This window comes from Hemitrygon akajei, chromosome 9, assembly GCF_048418815.1.
Source record: "Hemitrygon akajei chromosome 9, sHemAka1.3, whole genome shotgun sequence".
Classification (NCBI taxonomy): domain Eukaryota; kingdom Metazoa; phylum Chordata; class Chondrichthyes; order Myliobatiformes; family Dasyatidae; genus Hemitrygon; species Hemitrygon akajei.
In genome coordinates this window covers 2,495,975-2,518,698 of record NC_133132.1, presented here as the reverse complement: position 1 = coordinate 2,518,698, position 22,724 = coordinate 2,495,975, and the positions used below count along the sequence as shown (strand labels likewise).

The window sequence follows — 22,724 nt, the reverse complement described above, 5'->3', positions numbered from 1 at the left end:
GTACTCGGTGTGCTTATGACGGAGGTCGATAGGTTATTCATTGGACAAGGTACTCGGTGTGCTTATGACGGAGGTCAATAGGTTATTCATTGGACAAGGTACTCGGTGTGCTTATGACGGAGGTTGATAGGTTATTCATTGGACAAGGTACTCGGTGTGCTTATGGTGGAGGTCGATAGGTTATTCATTGGACAAGGTACTCGGTGTGCTTATGATGCAGGTCGATAGGTTATTCATTGGACAAGGTACTCGGTCTGCTTATGGTGGAGGTCGATAGGTTATTCATTGGACAAGGTATTCGGTGTGCTTATGGTGGAGGTCGATAGGTTATTCATTGGACAAGGTACTCGGTGTGCTTATGGTGGAGGTCGATAGGATATTCATTGTACAAGGTACTCGGTCTGCTTATGGTGGAGGTCGATAGGTTATTCATTGGACAAGGTACTCGGTGTGCTTATGGTGGAGGTCGATATGTTATTCATTGGACAAGGTACTCGGTGTGTTTATGACGTTGGTCGATAGGTTATTCATTGGATATGGTACTTCGTGTGCCTGTAGTGGAGGTCGATAGGTTATTCATTGGACAAGGTACTCGGTATGCTTATGGTGGAGGTCGATAGGTTATTCTTTGGACAAGGTAGTCGGCGTGCTTATGACGGAGGTCGATAGGTTATTCATTGGACAAGGTACTCGGTGTGCTTATGATGGAGGTCGATAGGTTATTCATTGGACAAGGTACTCAGGATGCTTATGGTGGAGTTCGATAGGTTATTCATTGGACAAGGTACTCGGTGTGCTTATGACGGAGGTCGATAGGTTATTCATTGGACAAGGTACTCGATGTGCTTGTGGTGGAGGTGGATAGGTTATTCTTTGGACAAGGTGCTCGGTGTGCATATGACGGAGGTCGATAGGTTATTCATTGGACAAGGTACTCGGTGTGCTTATGGTGGAGGTCGATAGGATATTCATTGTACAAGGTACTCGGTCTGCTTATGGTGGAGGTCGATAGGTTATTCATTGGACAAGGTACTCGGTGTGCTTATGGTGGAGGTCGATAGGTTATTCATTGGACAAGGTACTCGGTCTGCTTATGGTGGAGGTCGATAGGTTATTCATTGGACAAGGTACTCGGTGTGCTTATGACGGAGGTCAATAGGATATTCATTGGACAAGGTACTCGGTCTGCTTATGGTGGAGGTCGATAGGTTATTCATTGGACAAGGTATTCGGTGTGCTTATGGTGGAGGTCGATAGGTTATTCATTGGACAAGGTACTCGGTGTGCTTATGGTGGAGGTCGATAGGATATTCATTGTACAAGGTACTCGGTCTGCTTATGGTGGAGGTCGATAGGTTATTCATTGGACAAGGTACTCGGTGTGCTTATGGTGGAGGTCGATATGTTATTCATTGGACAAGGTACTCGGTGTGTTTATGACGGTGGTCGATAGGTTATTCATTGGATATGGTACTCGGTGTGCTTATGGTGGAGGTCGATAGGTTATTCTTTGGACAAGGTAGTCGGCGTGCTTATGACGGAGGTCGATAGGTTATTCATTGGACAAGGTACTCGGTGTGCTTATGATGGAGGTCGATAGGTTATTCATTGGACAAGGTACTCAGGATGCTTATGGTGGAGTTCGATAGGTTATTCATTGGACAAGGTACTCGGTGTGCTTATGACGGAGGTCGATAGGTTATTCATTGGACAAGGTACTCGATGTGCTTGTGGTGGAGGTGGATAGGTTATTCTTTGGACAAGGTGCTCAGTGTGCATATGACGGAGGTCGATAGGTTATTCATTGGACAAGGTACTCGGGGTGCTTATGACGGAGGTCGATAGGTTATTCATTGGACAAGGTACTCGGTGTGTTTATGACGGTGGTCGATAGGTTATTCATTGTACAAGGTACTCGGTGTGCTTATGGTGGAGGTCGATAGGTTATTTATTGGACAAGGTACTCGGTGTGCTTATGACGGTGGTCGATAGGTTATTCATTGGACAAGGTACTCGGTATGCTTATGGTGGAGGTCGATATGTTATGCATTGGACAAGGTACTCGGTTTGCTTATGGTGGAGGTCGATAGGTTATTCATTGGACAAGGTACTCGGTATGCTTATGGTGGAGGTCGATAGGTTATTCATTGGACAAGGTACTCGGTATGCTTATGGTGGAGGTCGATAGGTTATTCATTGGACAAGGTACTCGGTGTGCTTATGGTGGAGGTCGATAGGTTATTCATTGGACAAGGTACTCGTTAGGCTTATGGTGGAGGTCGATAGGTTATTCATTGGACAAGGTACTCGGTGTGCTTATGGTGGAGGTCGATAGGTTATTCATTGGACAAGGTACTCGGTATGCTTATGACGGAGGTCAATAGGTTATTTATTGGACAAAGCACTCGGTGTGCTTATGACGGAGGTCGATAGGTTATTTATTGGACAAAGCACTCGGTGTGCTTATGACGGAGGTCGATCGGTTATTCATTGGACAAGGTACTCGGTATGCTTATGGTGGAGGTCGATAGGTTATTCATTGGACAAGGTACTCGGTGTGCTTATGGTGGAGGTCGATAGGTTATTCATTGGACAAGGTACTCGGTATGCTTATGGTGGAGGTCGATAGGTTATTCATTGGACAAGGTACTCGGTATGCTTATGGTGGAGGTCGATAGGTTATTCATTGGACAAGGTACTCGGTGTGCTTATGGTGGAGGTCGATAGGTTATTCATTGGACAAGGTACTCGGTATGCTTATGGTGGAGGTCGATAGGTTATTCATTGGACAAGGTACTCGGTGTGCTTATGGTGGAGGTCGATAGGTTATTCATTGGACAAGGTACTCGGTATGCTTATGACGGAGGTCAATAGGTTATTTATTGGACAAAGCACTCGGTGTGCTTATGACGGAGGTCGATAGGTTATTCATTGGACAAGGCACTCGGTGTGCTTATGACGGAGGTCGATAGGTTATTTATTGGACAAGGTACTCGGTGTGCTTATGACGGAGGTCGATAGGTTATTCATTGGACAAGGCACTCGGTGTGCTTATGACGGAGGTCGATAGGTTATTCATTGGACAAGGTACTCGGTGTGCTTATGGTGGAGGTCGATAGGTTATTTATTGGAAAAGGTACTCGGTGTGCTTATGGTGGAGGTTGATAGGTTATTCATTGGACAAGGTACTCGGTCTGCTTATGACGGAGGTCGATAGGTTATTCATTGGACAAGATACTCGGTGTGCTTATGGTGGAGGTCGATAGGTTATTCATTGGACAAGGTACTCGGTCTGCTTATGACGGAGGTCGATAGGTTATTCATTGGACAAGATACTCGGTGTGCTTATGACGCAGGTCGATAGGTTATTCATTGGACAAGGTACTCGGTGTGCTTATGACGGAGGTCGATAGGTTATTCATTGGACAAGGTACTCGGCGTGCTGATGACGGAGGTCGATAGGTTATTTATTGGGCAAGGCACTCGGTGTGCTTATGGTGGAGGTCGATAGGTTATTCATTGGACAAGGTACTCGGTGTGCTTATGGTGGAGGTCGATAGGTTATTCATTGGACAGGGTACTCGGCGTGCTTATGGTGTAGGTCGATAGGTTATTCATTGGACAAGGTACTCGGTATGCTTATAACGGAGGTCGATAGGTTATTCATTGGACAAGGTACTCGGTGTGCTTATGGTGGAGGTCGATAGGGTATTCATTGGACAAGGTACTCGGTGTGCTTATGGTGGAGGTCGATAGGTTATTTATTGGACAAGGTACTCGGTGTGCTTATGGTGGAGGTCGATAGGTTATTTATTGGACAAGGTACTCGGTGTGCTTATGACGGTGGTCGATAGGTTATTCATTGGACAAGGTACTCGGTATGCTTATGGTGGAGGTCGATATGTTATGCATTGGACAAGGTACTCGGTTTGCTTATGGTGGAGGTCGATAGGTTATTCATTGGACAAGGTACTCGGTATGCTTATGGTGGAGGTCGATAGGTTATTCATTGGACAAGGTACTCGGTATGCTTATGGTGGAGGTCGATAGGTTATTCATTGGACAAGGTACTCGGTGTGCTTATTGTGGAGGTCGATAGGTTATTCATTGGACAAGGTACTCGGTAGGCTTATGGTGGAGGTCGATAGGTTATTCATTGGACAAGGTACTCGGTGTGCTTATGGTGGAGGTCGATAGGTTATTCATTGGACAAGGTACTCGGTATGCTTATGACGGAGGTCAATAGGTTATTTATTGGACAAAGCATTCGGTGTGCTTATGACGGAGGTCGATAGGTTATTTATTGGACAAAGCACTCGGTGTGCTTATGACGGAGGTCGATAGGTTATTCATTGGACAAGGTACTCGGTATGCTTATGGTGGAGGTCGATAGGTTATTCATTGGACAAGGTACTCGGTGTGCTTATGGTGGAGGTCGATAGGTTATTCATTGGACAAGGTACTCGGTATGCTTATGGTGGAGGTCGATAGGTTATTCATTGGACAAGGTACACGGTATGCTTATGGTGGAGGTCGATAGGTTATTCATTGGACAAGGTACTCGGTGTGCTTATGGTGGAGGTCGATAGGTTATTCATTGGACAAGGTACTCGGTATGCTTATGGTGGAGGTCGATAGGTTATTCATTGGACAAGGTACTCGGTGTGCTTATGGTGGAGGTCGATAGGTTATTCATTGGACAAGGTACTCGGTATGCTTATGACGGAGGTCAATAGGTTATTTATTGGACAAAGCACTCGGTGTGCTTATGACGGAGGTCGATAGGTTATTCATTGGACAAGGTACTCGGTGTGCTTATGACGGAGGTCGATAGGTTATTCATTGGACAAGGCACTCGGTGTGCTTATGACGGAGGTCGATAGGTTATTCATTGGACAAGGTACTCGGTGTGCTTATGGTGGAGGTCGATAGGTTATTCATTGGACAAGATACTCGGTGTGCTTATGACGCAGGTCGATAGGTTATTCATTGGACAAGGTACTCGGTGTGCTTATGACGGAGGTCGATAGGTTATTCATTGGACAAGGTACTCGGCGTGCTGATGACGGAGGTCGATAGGTTATTTATTGGGCAAGGCACTCGGTGTGCTTATGGTGGAGGTCGATAGGTTATTCATTGGACAAGGTACTCGGTGTGCTTATGGTGGAGGTCGATAGGTTATTCATTGGACAGGGTACTCGGCGTGCTTATGGTGTAGGTCGATAGGTTATTCATTGGACAAGGTACTCGGTATGCTTATAACGGAGGTCGATAGGTTATTCATTGGACAAGGTACTCGGTGTGCTTATGGTGGAGGTCGATAGGTTATTCATTGGACAAGGTACTCGGTGTGCTTATGGTGGAGGTCGATAGGTTATTTATTGGACAAGGTACTCGGTGTGCTTATGGTGGAGGTCGATAGGTTATTTATTGGACAAGGTACTCGGTGTGCTAATGGTGGAGGTCGATAGGTTTTTCATTGGACAGGGTACTCGGTGTGCTTATGGTGGAGGTCGATAGGTTATTTATTGGGCAAGGTACTCGGTGTGCTTATGGTGGAGGTCGATAGGTTATTCATTGGACAAGGTACTCGGTGTGCTTATGGTGGAGGTCGATAGGTTATTCATTGGACAGGGTACTCGGTGTGCTTATGGTGGAGGTCGATAGGTTATTCATTGGACAAGGTACTCGGTGTGCTTATGGTGGAGGTCGATAGGTTATTCATTGGACAAGGTACTCGTTGTGCTTATGGTGGAGGTCAATAGGTTATTTATTGGACAAGGTACTCGGTGTGCTTATGGTGGAGGTCGATATGTTATTTATTGGGCAAGGCACTCGGTGTGCTTATGACGGAGGTCGATAGGTTATTCATTGGACAAGGTACTCGTTGTGCTTATGGTGGAGGTCAATAGGTTATTTATTGGACAGGGTACTCGGTGTGCTTATGGTGGAGGTCGATATGTTATTTATTGGACAAGGCACTCGGTGTGCTTATGACGGAGGTTGATAGGTTATTCATTGGACAAGGTACTCGGTGTGCTTATGACGGAGGTTGATAGGTTATTCATTGGACAAGGTACTCGGTGTGCTTATGGTGGAGGTCGATAGGTTATTCATTGGACAAGGTACTCGGTGTGCTTATGGTGGAGGTCGATAGGTTATTCATTGGACAAGGCACTCGGTGTGCTTATGACGGAGGTTGATAGGTTATTCATTGGACAAGGTACTCGGTGTGCTTATGGTGGAGGTCGATAGGTTATTCATTGGACAAGGTACTCGGTGTGCTTATGACGGAGGTTGATAGGTTATTCATTGGACAAGGTACTCGGTGTGCTTATGACGGAGGTCGATAGGTTATTCATTGGACAAGGTACTCGGTGTGCTTATGACGGAGGTCGATAGGTTATTCATTGGACAAGGTACTCGGTGTGCTTATGACGGAGATTGATAGGTTATTCATTGGACAAGGTACTCGGTGTGCTTATGGTGGAGGTCGATAGGTTATTCATTGGACAAGGTACTCGGTGTGCTTATGACGGAGGTTGATAGGTTATTCATTGGACAAGGTACTCGGTGTGCTTATGACGGAGGTCGATAGGTTATTCATTGGACAAGGTACTCAGTGTGCTTATGGTGGAGGTCGATAGGTTATTCATTGGACAAGGTACTCGGCGTGCTTATGACGGAGGTCAATAGGTTATTCATTGGACAAGGTACTCGGTCTGCTTATGGTGGAGGTCGATAGGTTATTCATTGGACAAGGTATTCGGTGTGCTTATGGTGGAGGTTGATAGGTTATTCATTGGACAAGGTACTCGGTGTGCTTATGGTGGAGGTCGAAAGGATATTCTTTGTACAAGGTACTCGGTCTGCTTATGGTGGAGGTCGATAGGTTATTCATTGGACAAGGTACTCGGTGTGCTTATGGTGGAGGTCGATAGGTTATTCATTGGACAAGGTACTCGGTCTGCTTATGGTGGAGGTCGATAGGTTATTCATTGGACAAGGTACTCGGTGTGCTTATGACGGAGGTCAATAGGATATTCATTGGACAAGGTACTCGGTCTGCTTATGGTGGAGGTCGATAGGTTATTCATTGGACAAGGTATTCGGTGTGCTTATGGTGGAGGTCGATAGGTTATTCATTGGACAAGGTACTCGGTGTGCTTATGGTGGAGGTCGATAGGATATTCATTGTACAAGGTACTCGGTCTGCTTATGGTGGAGGTCGATATGTTATTCATTGGACAAGGTACTCGGTGTGTTTATGACGGTGGTCGATAGGTTATTCATTGGATATGGTACTTCGTGTGCCTGTAGTGGAGGTCGATAGGTTATTCATTGGACAAGGTACTCGGTATGCTTATGGTGGAGGTCGATAGGTTATTCTTTGGACAAGGTAGTCGGCGTGCTTATGACGGAGGTCGATAGGTTATTCATTGGACAAGGTACTCGGTGTGCTTATGACGGAGGTCGATAGGTTATTCATTGGACAAGGTACTCGGTGTGCTTATGACGGAGGTCGATAGGTTATTCATTGGACAAGGTACTCGGTGTGCTTATGACGGAGATTGATAGGTTATTCATTGGACAAGGTACTCGGTGTGCTTATGGTGGAGGTCGATAGGTTATTCATTGGACAAGGTACTCGGTGTGCTTATGACGGAGGTTGATAGGTTATTCATTGGACAAGGTACTCGGTGTGCTTATGACGGAGGTCGATAGGTTATTCATTGGACAAGGTACTCAGTGTGCTTATGGTGGAGGTCGATAGGTTATTCATTGGACAAGGTACTTGGCGTGCTTATGACGGAGGTCAATAGGTTATTCATTGGACAAGGTACTCGGTCTGCTTATGGTGGAGGTCGATAGGTTATTCATTGGACAAGGTATTCGGTGTGCTTATGGTGGAGGTTGATAGGTTATTCATTGGACAAGGTACTCGGTGTGCTTATGGTGGAGGTCGAAAGGATATTCTTTGTACAAGGTACTCGGTCTGCTTATGGTGGAGGTCGATAGGTTATTCATTGGACAAGGTACTCGGTGTGCTTATGGTGGAGGTCGATAGGTTATTCATTGGACAAGGTACTCGGTCTGCTTATGGTGGAGGTCGATAGGTTATTCATTGGACAAGGTACTCGGTGTGCTTATGACGGAGGTCAATAGGATATTCATTGGACAAGGTACTCGGTCTGCTTATGGTGGAGGTCGATAGGTTATTCATTGGACAAGGTATTCGGTGTGCTTATGGTGGAGGTCGATAGGTTATTCATTGGACAAGGTACTCGGTGTGCTTATGGTGGAGGTCGATAGGATATTCATTGTACAAGGTACTGGGTCTGCTTATGGTGGAGGTCGATATGTTATTCATTGGACAAGGTACTCGGTGTGTTTATGACGGTGGTCGATAGGTTATTCATTGGATATGGTACTTCGTGTGCCTGTAGTGGAGGTCGATAGGTTATTCATTGGACAAGGTACTCGGTATGCTTATGGTGGAGGTCGATAGGTTATTCTTTGGACAAGGTAGTCGGCGTGCTTATGACGGAGGTCGATAGGTTATTCATTGGACAAGGTACTCGGTGTGCTTATGATGGAGGTCGATAGGTTATTCATTGGACAAGGTACTCGATGTGCTTGTGGTGGAGGTGGATAGGTTATTCATTGGACAAGGTACTCGATGTGCTTGTGGTGGAGGTCGATAGGTTATTCATTGGACAAGGTACTCAGGATGCTTATGGTGGAGGTCGATAGGTTATTCATTGGACAAGGTACTCGGTGTGCTTATGACGGAGGTCGATAGGTTATTCATTGGACAAGGTACTCGATGTGCCTGTGGTGGAGGTGGATAGGTTATTCTTTGGACAAGGTGCTCGGTGTGCATATGACGGAGGTCGATAGGTTATTCATTGGACAAGGTACTCGGGGTGCTTATGACGGAGGTCGATAGGTTATTCATTGGACAAGGTACTCGGTATGCTTATGGTGGAGGTCGATATGTTATGCATTGGACAAGGTACTCGGTTTGCTTATGGTGGAAGTCGATAGGTTATTCATTGGACAAGGTACTCGGTGTGTTTATGACGGTGGTCGATAGGTTATTCATTGGACAAGGTACTCGGTATGCTTATGGTGGAGGTCGATATGTTATGCATTGGACAAGGTACTCGGTTTGCTTATGGTGGAAGTCGATAGGTTATTCATTGGTCTGGGTGTCAAAGGTTACGGGGGGAAGGCAGGAAAAGTTGGTCGAGAGCGATAGTAAATCAGCCGTGATGGAATGGGTAATCATACTGAATGGGTCAAATGTCCTAATTGTGCTCCTATGCCTATGGACTTGTTACACGGAAGCCTAAGGATCTGAGTGAGGGATTACCGTCTAAAGCTGGCTCTGTCCCTGAGAGAACCACTCGTTTGTGTGTGTGTCGAGGGTTCATCTGCCCACTGTGCTTCCTCAGTTTCAGGTGTGAAACGAGAGAGCGCCAGACACCGTCAGCCCCGGGGAAGCCCAGACACCGTCAGCCCCAGGGAAGCCCAGACAGTGTCGGCCCCGGGGAAGCCCAGACAGTGTCGGCCCCGGGGAAGCCCAGACACCGTCAGCCCCAGGGAAGCCCAGACACCGTCAACCCCGGGGAAGCCCAGACAGTGTCGGCCCCGGCGAAGCCCAGACACCGTCAGCCCCAGGGAAGTCCAGACAGTGTTGGCCCCGGGGAAGCCCAGACAGTGTTGGCCCCGGGGAAGTCCAGACACCGTCAGCCCCGGGGAAGCCCAGACACCGTCAGCCCTGGGGAAGCACAGACAGTGTCGGCCCCAGGGAAGCCCAGACACCGTCAGCTCCGGGGAAGACCAGACAGTGTCGGCCCCCGGGGAAGCCCAGACAGTGTCGGCCCCGGGGAAGCCCAGACACCGTCAGCCCCGGAGAAGCCCAGACACCGTCAGCTCCGGGGAAGCCCAGACACCGTCAGCTCCGGGGAAGCCCAAACAGTGTCGGCCCCCAGGGAAGCCCATACTGTGTCAGCCCCGGTGAAGCCCATACACTGTCAGCCCCGGGGAAGCCCAGACAGTATCGGCCCCGGGGAAGCCCAGACAGTGTCGGCCCCGGGGAAGCCCAGACAGTGTCGGCCCCGGGGAATCCCAGACAGTGTCGGCCCCGGGGAAGCCCAGACACAGTCAGTCCCGGGGAAGCCCAGACACCGTCAGCCCCGGGGAAGCCCAGACACCGTCAGCCCCGGGGAAGCCCAGACAGTGCCGGCCCCGGGGAAGCCCAGACAGTGTCAGCCCCGGGGAAGCCCAGACAGTGTCAGCCCCGGGGAAGCCCAGACAGTGTCGGCCCCGGCGAAGCCCAGACAGTGTCGGTCCCGGGGAAGCCCAGACAGTGTCGTCCCCGGGGAAGCCCAGACACCGTCAGCCCCGGGGAAGCTCAGACAGTGTCGGCCCCGGGGAAGCCCAGACAGTGTCGGCCCCGGGGAAGCCCAGACAGTGTCGGCCCCGGGGAAGCCCAGACACCGTCAGCCCCGGGGAAGCTCAGACACCGTCAGCCCTGGGGAAGCCCAGACACCGTCAGCCCCGGGGAAGCTCAGACAGTGTCAGCCCCGGGGAAGCCCAGACAGTGTCGGCCCCGGGGAAGCCCAGACAGTGTCGGCCCCGGGGAAGCCCAGACACCGTCAGCCCCGGGGAAGCTCAGACACCGTCAGCCCCGGGGAAGCCCAGACAGTGTCGGCCCCGAGGAAGCCCAGACAGTGTCGGCCCCGGGGAATCCCAGACAGTGTCGGCCCAGTCAGGTCGGCCAGGCAGACCCGGAGTTACCGTGCTTCGCAACTGACAGACAAACAAGGTGGTGTGGATGGTGAGCGTTCAGTCAAACACCAGGCACTGCGTGACAGAGTGGCAGCAGTCTGTATTCGGGCCGGAGGGGCGTGCTATTGGGGAAAACCGCGGAGAGGGGTGTGGGACCGGGGAAGCTGTGGTTTCGTTTTTTTAAAAAATTTTAACCAAAGGAAACTGCTGCTCTACATGCAGTGGGTAGCTGTATCAGCAATACACACAATTTCAAGCTCAGTAACAACTGCACTAAGGCGTGGTTTCAACCCTCTTCACAATCTGCAGCAGTAATCAAGGAACTGTTGCTTATTTTTCTCTGCTTGACTGCAGGTTGTTTATCATTCTCACGTCTGGTCAGGACATCGGGCTTGAACAGCCGTACTTTCATTTTCAGAGGGATAGCTGAGTGTTCTGGAAGTCTGAGGTGAGTAAGTCCACAATTGTGGTCCCACAGGTCTGTGTATTCATCAATATGTACTGTGTTGGCTTATGTATAATCAACAGGTACAGCCCTGGCCTGTGTATGAGACTAGTCTGTGCTCTATCAGCGAGGGTAGCTGTAACGGTTGGACAATGATCAATGATGTGTTGGCAGGAGTGCCTGTTCCTGTGTTGTACGAAGACTAGAGACAGATTACTCTGGATGGAACCTTGGGGAGGCTGTGCCACACCATTGTAGATGATGTGCTTAGGACCGTAGATCCATCACCGTCGTGGCACAAGTTAACCACAACGTTCCCCTGCTCTCTGCAGTTTCAGTGAGTGAGGGGTGGCTATTACGAAATAAGGGCAATTGTTAGAGTGAACACAAGCAGGACTTTTCCCCGTCAAGTTGGGTGAGACTGGAACTAGGTTTAGAGTGAAAGGTGAAATATTTAAGGAGAATCTGAAATGAATTATGCCGCTCGGAGAGGGTGCGAATGTGGGACGAGTTCCTGGTGGAAGTGGTCGGTGCAGGTTCAATTGTAACACTGGATAGGATAGGATAGGATAGGATAGGGACATTGATGGGAGGGATATTGTCCAGGTGCCGGTACATGGGACTAGACAGAAGATGAAGCCAGCATGGACTAGATGGACTGAAGGGCCTGTTTCTGTGCTGTAGGGCTCTATGACTTTGTACTTTCTTCAGTCAGATTTGAGAGACAGGACCTTACCCACACAAAGCCAAACCGACTGGCCATGCTTTTCCTGAATCAGGATCATCAGCATAGAATTTGTTGTGCTCATAACTCCTGCCCCTAAGAATCTTTTCCAGTAGTGTCTCTTCCACTGACAGAAGATTCAACACAGCCCTCCCTGATCTCATGTCTTCCCCTTGCTGATGCAAACTGATTGGATACAGAATTGGGTGGTGGTAGTAGATAGTTGGTCTTCAGATTGAGAGGGCATGTGACCAATGGATTCAGGGGACATAATTTCTAAAACTGGAGACTGGTGAAGATGGAATTGACACACTGGCCTTCAGTTGGACACAGAGTACAGGAGCTGGCTGTACATCACTTTATAGCTGTACAAGACATCAGTGAGACCACATGTAGAGTATTGTGTGCTGTTCTGCTTGTTCAGCTGTAGGGAAGATATCATTAAGCTCGAGAGGATGCAGATTCAGAAGGATTTTGCCGGGACTGAAGGGCTTCAGTTATGAAGGAAACTGGACAGACTGTGACTGTTTTCCCTCGAGGCAGAAGGGTGACTTTACAGAGGTATATAGAATCATAAGGTGCGTGTTCACAGACTTCTCAGGGTAGGGGAGTCTCACACTAGAGGGCACAGCTGTCCCGTGGGGCGTGCCTTATTCTGATTGTCCGGAGTCACTTCCATCGTGACTGGTGAGTTCAGGAGCTGCTGCTTCTTTTCCCATTGGATAGTTGCCTGCTGTCCAGTTTCAAACATCCTGGGTATATAAAGTTACACGTGGAAAGGGCTTACTCTCTTCCTCCTTTGTTTAAGGCAAGGATGCACATGACCATTAGGAAGGTATGCTCTGTAAACTTTCAACAGAGTATGCTTGTTGAATGTGTGTATGTCTGTTGAATATTCTGCTTTGTACTGTCTGTAACCCGGGGAACATGAATATTTGGCTGAATTTTTACTGTTTGTAAATAAATGATCAATATACCTGTTCAAAGTCAGTGCATTTCCTGTCTCACTTGCCAAACCCCTGAACCTGATTCAACATTACATTTGGCACTGCGAGCAGGGTCTGGCTTTTTGAGCAGAAATGCATTTCTTTAAGAGGTTATTTAAAAGAGAGGACTCTCGGTATGAGAGATGGATAATAGTGCAGGCTTTGGAAGTCTCGCTAACTTGCTGACGGGTTACGGGATACCGGTGGATTGGTCAGACCGGTTAGATGTTGCTGGGGTTGAAATGGGACATCACATGGTTTCTATGCTTAAATGGTTGGGTTTTCCCAGGAGGAGCCTGCAGAATGTTTCCTGCCTGTTTGCAGCAATTGTAAGGTGTCAGTGTAAAATAATAGGGGGGCATCGGCCTGCAGCTTCTTCCTGTCAGGAGGGAGGTGGGGACGAGGCTCAGGAATGTGCAGGAGATGGTGTATTGGAGACAGCAGAGCTCAGATTCTCCACGAAGGAACTAGCAAGTTTAGGGAATAGGTAAAGCAAAAAAGGCTGGTGAGTCTTTGGCTGCGTGGTTATTGAGGTTATGGGATGTTGGGGTACTAGAGAGAGCCTATCTAACAGGGGTAGGGTCCTTAGGGAGCCCTTCATCCCAACACATGATCAATAATGCCCTGGGATCACTGCTTGCTTCCCCCGAGCATCATGCATAGCTATGGGTTCGAGTAATGGCCGCAGTTAAAGCCTTGGCATTCATTTTGGGGGAGCTGGGAGGGGATAGTCTGTTCCCAGAGTATGCCTACTGCCTTAAGGGGCTTAAGCCCCTGTGGAGTGAATGCTTTAAGGGCTGGTATCTCCCTCGTACCCTTTGGAGAATTGGAATGCCCTGACTTTGTGATTTTGCCACCTGACCGAGTGTTGGTGTGTGGTAGGTTGAGTCAGGGCGGGTACAGGGTGCAAGGTCGATAGCAAGTAGGAGCAGGCGTGGTATCCTGGGACGGCAGTGTCTGTACCAAAGGGTGTTGTGAAGCTGGGCACTTGTTGGCAGCTGAATGGCACTTACGGATATGCAGTATCCTAGCCTACCCATGATTCCCACAGGGTGGCACGGTTGAAATGTGGTGCTGTATGAATGCCACCCCAGTGGGTTACTGGGTGAGCACCATGCCCATGCTGGTTGGCAAGAAGGCTGTTACACAGGAAGGAAGGACAGACTGTGCCAGGAAAGGATGCCTTGGACTATCTGTTCACAAGGAAGGTGCCACTTGTATGATTATTGGTTAAGGAGGCTGCACCTACATTCCTGATGGCTGGGGTAACATCTCTCATTCCTCAGGTCATTGCCCTTGCCCTTACCCTCTTGATATCGGTGATTCTCCTTAATCTTGCCTCCCCAGAGCACCTCACAGAAGATCGGAGATTGCAACAGGGTGCAAGCCCTTTAGCACACGATGTTGTGCCAAACCTCGTAGCCCTTTTTAATGTTCTGAATTTCCTTTTCCTTTCTGCTTCCTTGACATCTGTCAAGTCTTCGTCTCATTTCTCTTTCCAGGTGCTTTTTTTTCCTGACTGAACTTACACCATCTCTTGTCATCCAGGGCTGCTGGACCCAGCTCCCCTCACCATTTACACCAACGTACTGGTCATTAACTCTACTCAACTGGCCTTTCATTGACTTCACATCTCAGACGTGGATCCAGCACCAAGGAGTCTCGAACCTAAATCCTCTAATCACAGTCAGAATCAGAATCAGGTTTATTATCACCAGCATGTGAGGTGAAATTTGTTAACTTAGCAGCAGCAGTTCAATGCAATATCTAAGATCAAAAGAAAAAAAATCAATCAATTACTGTAATTGTGTGTGTATATGTCTGTGTATTGTTACGGATTCAGCAACAATAAATATACGACTGAGGCAGGGGTTTTTATAACAAATAACACGTTTATTAAACACTGAAAAACAAACCCCCAAAAGTAAACAAACCACTCACGTAACCGGAAATCAGCTGCTGTGCGGCAGCTTAAACAGTTCTTAAAGCGATGTTGCAAAAACAGTTCTTCAAAGTAGTATTGCAAAAGTTCAAAATGCTTACAGTCCATTTAAGGGAGAGACTTTTTAAGACGATTTAAATTCTCTTTCATGTCATCTTGCTGTGATTCCCAGTCGAACTGTACTTTTCCCACGGAGAATTTACGAAGATGAAATGTAACGGCTTAAAGGCACTGACCTTTCCTTTACAAAACTGTTCCCAATCCTTTCTGCTATTCACAGGGATTAGCACGGGGACAGTTAACGAATTCCTTCCGAATGAGGATCAAACAAGGTCGAACCTGTTTCACCATTGAAATCGACTTTCCTCGATCTTTTAACTCCCGAACTCCGATCTTCACTCTCCACTGATTCTCAACTAGCAGTATTATAAAGAAACTGCTGGCAATGACCTTTTAAACTTTAGGCATTAAATAAAATTCCATCTTTCAACTAAACTGCGTCATAACATTAAATCACGCAGTGGCATGAAGTCAACATGGCAAATCCAGCCACGAACTGCCCCTCCTCACAGGGAGGGGTCCTCCTTTTATACCCTGTAAAAAAAAACCTGTCACATGACCTCTACCGGCGGGAAAATGACATCACTCCACCATCACAAGACCATTACCTCAAGTCCACACCACTGTCACGTGTCACAGGTACGTAACAGTATATATATTAGATTAAAATAGTGCAAAAACATAAATAATATACATTTAAAAAGTGAGGTGGTGTTCATGGGCTCAATGTCCATTTAGGAATGGGATGGCAGAGGGGAAGAAGCTGTTCCTGAATCGCTGAGTGTGTGCCTTTAGGTAACAATGAGAAGAGGGCATGTCCTGGGTGATGGGGGTCCTTGATAACTGATTCTGAGGCATCGTTCCTCAAAGATGTCTTGGATGCTGTGGAGGCTAGTACCCAAGATGGAGCTGACTAGTTTTATAACTTTCTGTAACTTCTTTCAGTCCTGTGCAGTAGCAATCCCTCCCTCCCCAACCTCCATACCAGACGATGACGCAGCCTGTCAAAATGCTCTCCATGGTACATCTCCAGAAGTTTTCAAGTGTTTAGGTGACAAACTATATCTCCTCAAACTCCTAATGAAATATAGTCGCTATCTTTCCTTCTTTATATCTGCGTCGTCCTCAGAGATCTTGACACCCAGGCACTTGAAGCTGCTCACTCTCTCCACTTCTGATCCCTCTATGAGGATTGGTATGTGTTCCTTCATCTTGCCCTTCCTGAAGTCCACAGTCAGCTCTTTGCTGACGTTGAGTGCCAGGTTGTTGCTGTGACACCACTCCTCTAGTTGGTACATTGGGTGGAGCTCCTGTACACCCTCTCATCTCCATCTGACATTCTACCAACAATGGTTGTATCACCTGCAAATTTATAGGTGGTACGTGAACAGTACCTAGCCACCTAGTCATGTGTCTATAGAGAGTAGAGCAGTGGGCTAAGCACACTCCCCTGAGGTGTACCAGTGTCGACCGTCAGCAAGGAGGACATGCTGTCACCAATCTGCACAGTTTGTGGGCTACCAGTTAGGAAGTCGAGGATCCAATTGCAGAGGGAGGTGCAGAGGCCTAAGTTCTGTAGCTTATCGATCAGGACTGTGGAAATGATGGTGCTGAAGGCCAAGTTAACGAACAGCATTCTGACGTGCGTGTGCAGAGTCCAGGTGATCTAAGGCTGAAATAGGAGGCCGGAACTGGGAAGATTAAATGGTTTAACACGTGGCTAAGGAGTTGGTGTAGGAGGAAGGGAGAAGATGTTTACATCATTAAGCTCTCTTCCTGGGAAGGTGGTACCTGTACAGAAGGTACAGATTGGAGCTGATCTGGAGGGGGAACTAATATCCTAGTTGGAAGGTTTGTTAATGCTGCACAGTAGGGTTTTAGACTAGAGTTGCAGGGGGATGGGAACGAGAGTGCCAGAACAGTTTGTGGAGACAATTGTTGATAAGACCTCAGACAAAATCAGGGATCGACACGTTGAGCACGGTGCGACCAATGTCCTGAGCTGTGTATATTTCAATGCAAGAAGTATCGTAGGAAAGACAGATGAGCTCTGGGCGTGGATCAACACTTGGAATTCTAATATTTTAACCATTAGTAAGACTTGTTTGCAGGAAGGGCAGGACTGGCAGTTCAATATTCCGGGGTTCCGTTGTTTTAGACACAACAGAGCTGAAGGGATTAAAAGAGAAGGGGTGATGTTACAAGTCAGGGAAAATGTCACAGCAGTGGTTGGTCAGGACTAGAGAACTGGTCTAGTGAGGCTTTGAGTGGAACTGAGAAATAAGGAAGGTCTAACCAATTGATAGGGCTGTATTACACACCACCCAATAGTCTGAGGGATTTAGAGCAACACGTTCGTAGAGAGATCGCAGACTGTTGCAAGAAACATAAGGTGGTTATAGTAGTAACTTTCCACATAATGACTGGGACTCCCATACTGTAAAAGGACTGGATGAGAGAGAGTTTGTCAAATGTGTTCAGGAAAGTTTGCTTCATCAGTACGTGGAAGTCCCAATGAGAGAGCGTGTGATAATGGATCTGCTGGTAGGGAATGAGTCAGGGCGTATTCTCATCGGAGTTAAGAGGGCCGGAACTGCGCAGGCGTGTGAAGGCGGGCAGTGAAGTGGGGGAGATTTAAAAAGGACACAACTTTAAACAGCAGGCAGCGTCGTTTTGTGGGCAGCGGCGTGAGCCGGGAGCAGAGTGAAGGCTTAAGGGCTTGGGCTCAACGGGCTTAAGTGGAAACGGGCGAGGCAAGGTAGGTTTAGGTTTCAGTTTTTCCTGTTATTTGAGGAAAGGGGAGGTATGAGTGAGAGGGCAGCTTGTTGTTCTTGGTGTCGGATGTGGGAGGTCTGGAGTCTCCTAGCCTCCCGGATGTCCATGTCTGCACCAGGTGCGCCGAGCTGCAGCTCCTAAGGGACCGTGTTAGGGAACTGGAGCTGCAGCTCGATCACCTTCATCTGGTCAGGGAGAGTGAGGAGTTGATAGAGAGGAGTTACAGGCAGGTGGTCACACCAGGACCACGGGAGGCAGACAGGTGGGTCACGGTTAGGAGGAGGAAGGGGAAGAGTAAGGTCCTAGAGAGTACCCCAGTGGCTGTACCCCTTGACAATAAGTACTCCTGTTTGAGTACTGCTGAGGGGGACAGCCTACCTGGGGGAAGCAACAGTGGCTGTGCCTCTGGCACAGAGTCCGGCCCTGTGGCTCAGAAGGGTAGGGAAAGGAAGAGGAAGACTGTAGTAATAGGGGACTTGATAGTTAGGGGTCAGATATGTGATTCTGTGGACGCGATCAGGAGACCCAGATGGTAGTTTGCCTCCCTGGTGCCAGGGTTTGGGATGTTACTGATCGTGTCCAATATATCCTGAAGTGGGAGGGTGAGGAGCCAGAGGTCGTGGTACATACAGGTACCAATGACATAGGTAGGAAAAGGGAAGAGGTCCTGAAAGGAGAATATAGGGAGTTAGGAAGACAGTTGAGAAGAAGGACTGCAAAGGTAGTAATCTCGGGATTACTGCCTGTACCACGCGACAGTGAGAGTAGGAATGGAATGAGGTGGAGGATAAATGCGTGGCTGAGTAATTGGAGCAGGGAGCAGGGATTCAAGTTTCTGGATCATTGGGACCTCTTTTGGGGCAGGTGTGACCTGTACAAAAAGGACGGATTACACTTGAATCCTTGGGGGACCAATATCCTGGCAGGGAGATTTGCTAAGGCTACTGGGGAGACTTTAAACTAGAATGGTTGGGGGGTGGGAATCAATTTGAAGAGACTAGTGGAGAGGAGGTTAGTACACAAATAGAGAAAGCTAGTAGACAGTGTGTGAGGGAGGATAGGCAGGTGATAGAGAAGGGGAGCGCTCAGACCAAAGATGTCGGGGAGATGGAAGGAAAAGATAATAAAGTTGATCGCATTGTTAGGGATAAACAGAGAGGAAGAGGTGGAGAGATTCTTAAATGCATCTATTTTAATGCTAGGAGCATTGTAAGAAAGGTGGATGGGCTTAGAGCATGGATTGATACCTGGAAATATGATGTTGTAGCTATTAGTGAAACATGGTTGCAAGAGGGGTGTGATTGGCAACTAAATATTCCTGGATTTTGTTGCTTCAGGTGTGATAGAATTGGAGGGACAAGAGGAGGAAGTGTTACATTGTTTGTCCGAGAAAATATTACAGCAGTGCTTTGGCAGGATAGATTAGAGGACTCATCTAGGGAGACTACTTGGGTGGAATTGAGGAATGGGAAAGGTGTAGTAACACTTACAGGGGTGTATTATAGACCACCTAACGGGGAACGAGAATTGGAGATCATAGATATTTGTATTGTTACGGATTCAGCAACAATAAATATATGACTGAGGCAGGGGTTTTTATAACAAATAGAACATTTATTAAACACTGAAAAACAAACCCCCAAAAGTAAACAAACCACTCACGTAACCGGAAATCAGCTGCTGTGCGGCAGCTTAAACAGTTCTTAAAGCGATGTTGCAAAAACAGTTCTTCAAAGTAGTATTGCAAAAGTTCAAAATGCTTACAGTCCATTTAAGGGAGAGACTTTTTAAGATGATTTAAATTCTCTTTCACGTCGTCTCATCGCGATTCCAAATCGAACTTTTCCCACGAAGAATTTTACGAAGATGAAATGAAATGGCTTAAAGACACTGACCTTTCCTTTACAAAACTGTTCCCAATCCTTTCTGCTATTCACAGGGATTAACACGGGCACAGTCAACGAATTCCTTCCGAATGAGGATCAAACAAGGTCGAACCTGTTTCACCGTCAAAATCGACTTTCCACAATCTTTTAACTCCCGAACTCCGATCTTCACTCCCCACTGATTCTCAACTAGCAGTATTATAAAGAAACTGCTGGCAATGACCTTTTAAACTTTAGGCATTAAATAAAACTCCATTTTTCAACCAAACTGCGTCATAACCTTAAATCACGCAGTGGCATGAAGTCAACATGGCAAATCCAGCCACGAACTGCCCCTCCTCACAGGGAGGGGTCCTCCTTTTATACCCTGTAAAAAAACCCTGTCACATGACCTCTACTGGCGGGAAAATGATGTCACTCCACCATCACAAGACCATTACCTCAAGTCCAGTATAGCTTCAACACCTGTCATGTGACAAGTACACCACTATCACGTGTCAAGGGTACGTAACAGTAGTAAGCACAAGGTTGTGATTGTGGGAGATTTTAATTTTCCACACATAGACTGGGAAGCCCATACTGTAAAAGGGATGGATGGTTTGGAGTTTGTAAAATGTGTGCAGGATAGTTTTTTGCAGCAATACATAGAGGTACCAACTAGAGAAGGGGCAGTGTTGGATATCCTTTTAGGGAATGACATAGGTCAGGTGACGGACGTATGTGTTGTGGAGCACTTCGGGTCTAGTGATCACAATGTCATTAGTTTCAACATAATTATGGAGAAGGATAGGACTGGACCCAGGGTTGAGATTTTTGATTGGAGAAAGGCTAACTTTGAGGAGATGTGAAAGGACTTAGAAGGAGTGGATTGGGACAATTTGTTTTATAGGAAGGATGTAATAGAGAAATGGAGGTCATATAAAGATGAAATTTTGAGGGTACAGAATCTTTATGTTCCTGTTAGGTTGAAAGGAAAGGTTAAAAGTTTGAGAGAGCCATGGTTTTCAAGGGATATTGGAAACTTAGTTCGGAAAAAGAGAGAGATCTACAATAAATATAGGCAGCATGGAGTAAATGAGGTGCTCAAGGAATATAAAGAATGTAAAAAGAATCTTAAGAAAGACATTAGAAAAGCTAAAAGAAGATACGAGTTTGCTTTGGCAAGTAAGGTGAAAATAAATCCGAAGGGTTTCTGCAGTTATATTAATAGCAAAAGGATAGTGAGGGATAAAATTGGTCCCTTAGAGAATCAGAGTGGACAGCTATGTGTGGAGCCAAAAGAAATGGGGGAGATTTTGAACAATTTCTTTTCTTCGGTATTCACTAAAGAGAAGAATATTGAATTGTGTAAGTTAAGGGAAACAATTAGGGAAGTTATCGAAACTATGACAATTAAAGCAGAGGAAGTACTGGCACTGTTAAGGAAAATGAAAGTGGATAAATCTCCGGATCCTGACAGGTTAATCCCTAGGACCTTGAGGGAAGTTGGTGTAGAAATAGTAGGGGCTCTGACAGAAATATTTCAAATGTCATTAGAAACGGGGATGGTGCTGGAAGATTGGCGTATTGCTCATGTGGTTCCATTGTTTAAAAAGGGTTCTAAGAGTAAACCTAGCAATTATAGGTCTGTCAGTTTGACGTCAGTGGTGGGTAAATTAATGGAAAGTATTCTTAGAGATGGTATATATAATTATCTGGATAGACAGGGTCTGATTAGGAATAGTCAGCATGGATTTGTGCATGGAAGGTCATGATTGACAAATCTTATTGAATTTTTTGAAGAGGTTGTGAGGAAAGTTGACGAGGGTAAAACAGTGGCTATTGTCTATATGGACTTCAGTAAGGCCTTTGACAAGGTTCCGCACGGAAGGTTAGTTAGGAAGGTTCAATCGTTAGGTGTTAATATTGAAGTAGTAAAATGGATTCAACAGTGTCTAGATGGGAGATGTCAGAGAGTAGTGGTGGATAACTGTTTGTGAGGTTGGAGGCCGGTGACTAGTGGTGTGCCTCAGGGATCTGTACTGGGTCCAATGTTGTTTGTCATATGCATTAATGATCTGGATGATGGGGTGGTAAATTGGATTAGTAAGTATGCAGTTGATACTAAGGTAGGCAGTGTTGTGGAAAATGAAGTAGGTTTTCAAAGCTTGCAGAGAGATTTAGGCCAGTTAGCAGAGTGGGCTGACCGATGGCAGATGGAGTTTAATGCTGATAAATGTGAGGTGCTACATTTTGGTAGGAATAATCCAAATAGGACATACATGGTGAATGGTAGGGCGTTGAAGAATGCAGTAGAACAGAGTGATCTAGGAATAATGGTGCATAGTTCCTTGAAGGTGGAATCTCATGTGGATAGGGTGGTGAAGAAAGCTTTTGGTATGCTGGCCTTTATAAATCAGAGCATTGAGTACTGGAGTTGGGATGTAATATTAAAATTGTACAAGGGATTGCTGAGGCCGAATTTGGAGTATTGTGTGCAGTTCTGGTCACCAAATTATAGGAAAGATATCAACAAAATAGAGAGAGTACAGAGAAGATTTACTAGAATGTTACCTGGGTTTCAGCACCTTAGTTACAAGGAAAGGCTGAACAAGTCAGGTCTTTATTCTTTGGAACGTAGAAGGTTGAGGGGGGACTGGATAGAGGTATTTAAAATAATGAGGGGGATAGATCAAGTTGACGTGGATAGGCTTTTTCCATTGAGAGTAGGGGAGATTCAAACAAGAGGACATGAGTTGAGAGTTAAGGGGCAAAAGTTTTGAGGGTAGCACGAAGGGGAATTTCTTTACTCAGCTGTGTGGAATGAGCTTCCAGTAGAAGTGATAGAGGCAGGTTCGGTATTGTCATTTAAAGTAAAATTGGATAGGTATATGGACAGGAAAGGAACGGAGGGTTATGGGCTGAGTGCGGGCCACTGGGACTAGGTGAGTGTAAGCGTCGGCACGGACTAGAAGGACCGAGATGGCCTGTCTCTGTGCTGTAATTGTTATATGGTTATATGGCAGGTGGCAGAAGTTTGTGTAGGAGAACAATTTGCATGTAGTGACCACAATGCCATGACTTTCAAAGTAAATATGCAAAAAGATAGATTAGGTCTGCAGGTTGAGAT

The 22,724-nt window shown here is 46.9% G+C and overlaps 1 protein-coding gene across 1 annotated transcript in view; it reads left to right on the top strand.

The window, feature by feature from the left end:
- Positions 1-11,090: 11,090 nt before the first annotated feature.
- The window catches only part of LOC140733778 (glutathione hydrolase 1 proenzyme-like), a 277,967-nt gene continuing 266,333 nt past the window's right edge, over positions 11,091-22,724 (top strand). Inside the window, exon 1 of the mRNA XM_073057535.1 lies at positions 11,091-11,245. The gene's annotated coding sequence lies outside the window, so the exon portion shown is untranslated. The remainder of the gene's footprint in view (positions 11,246-22,724) is intronic.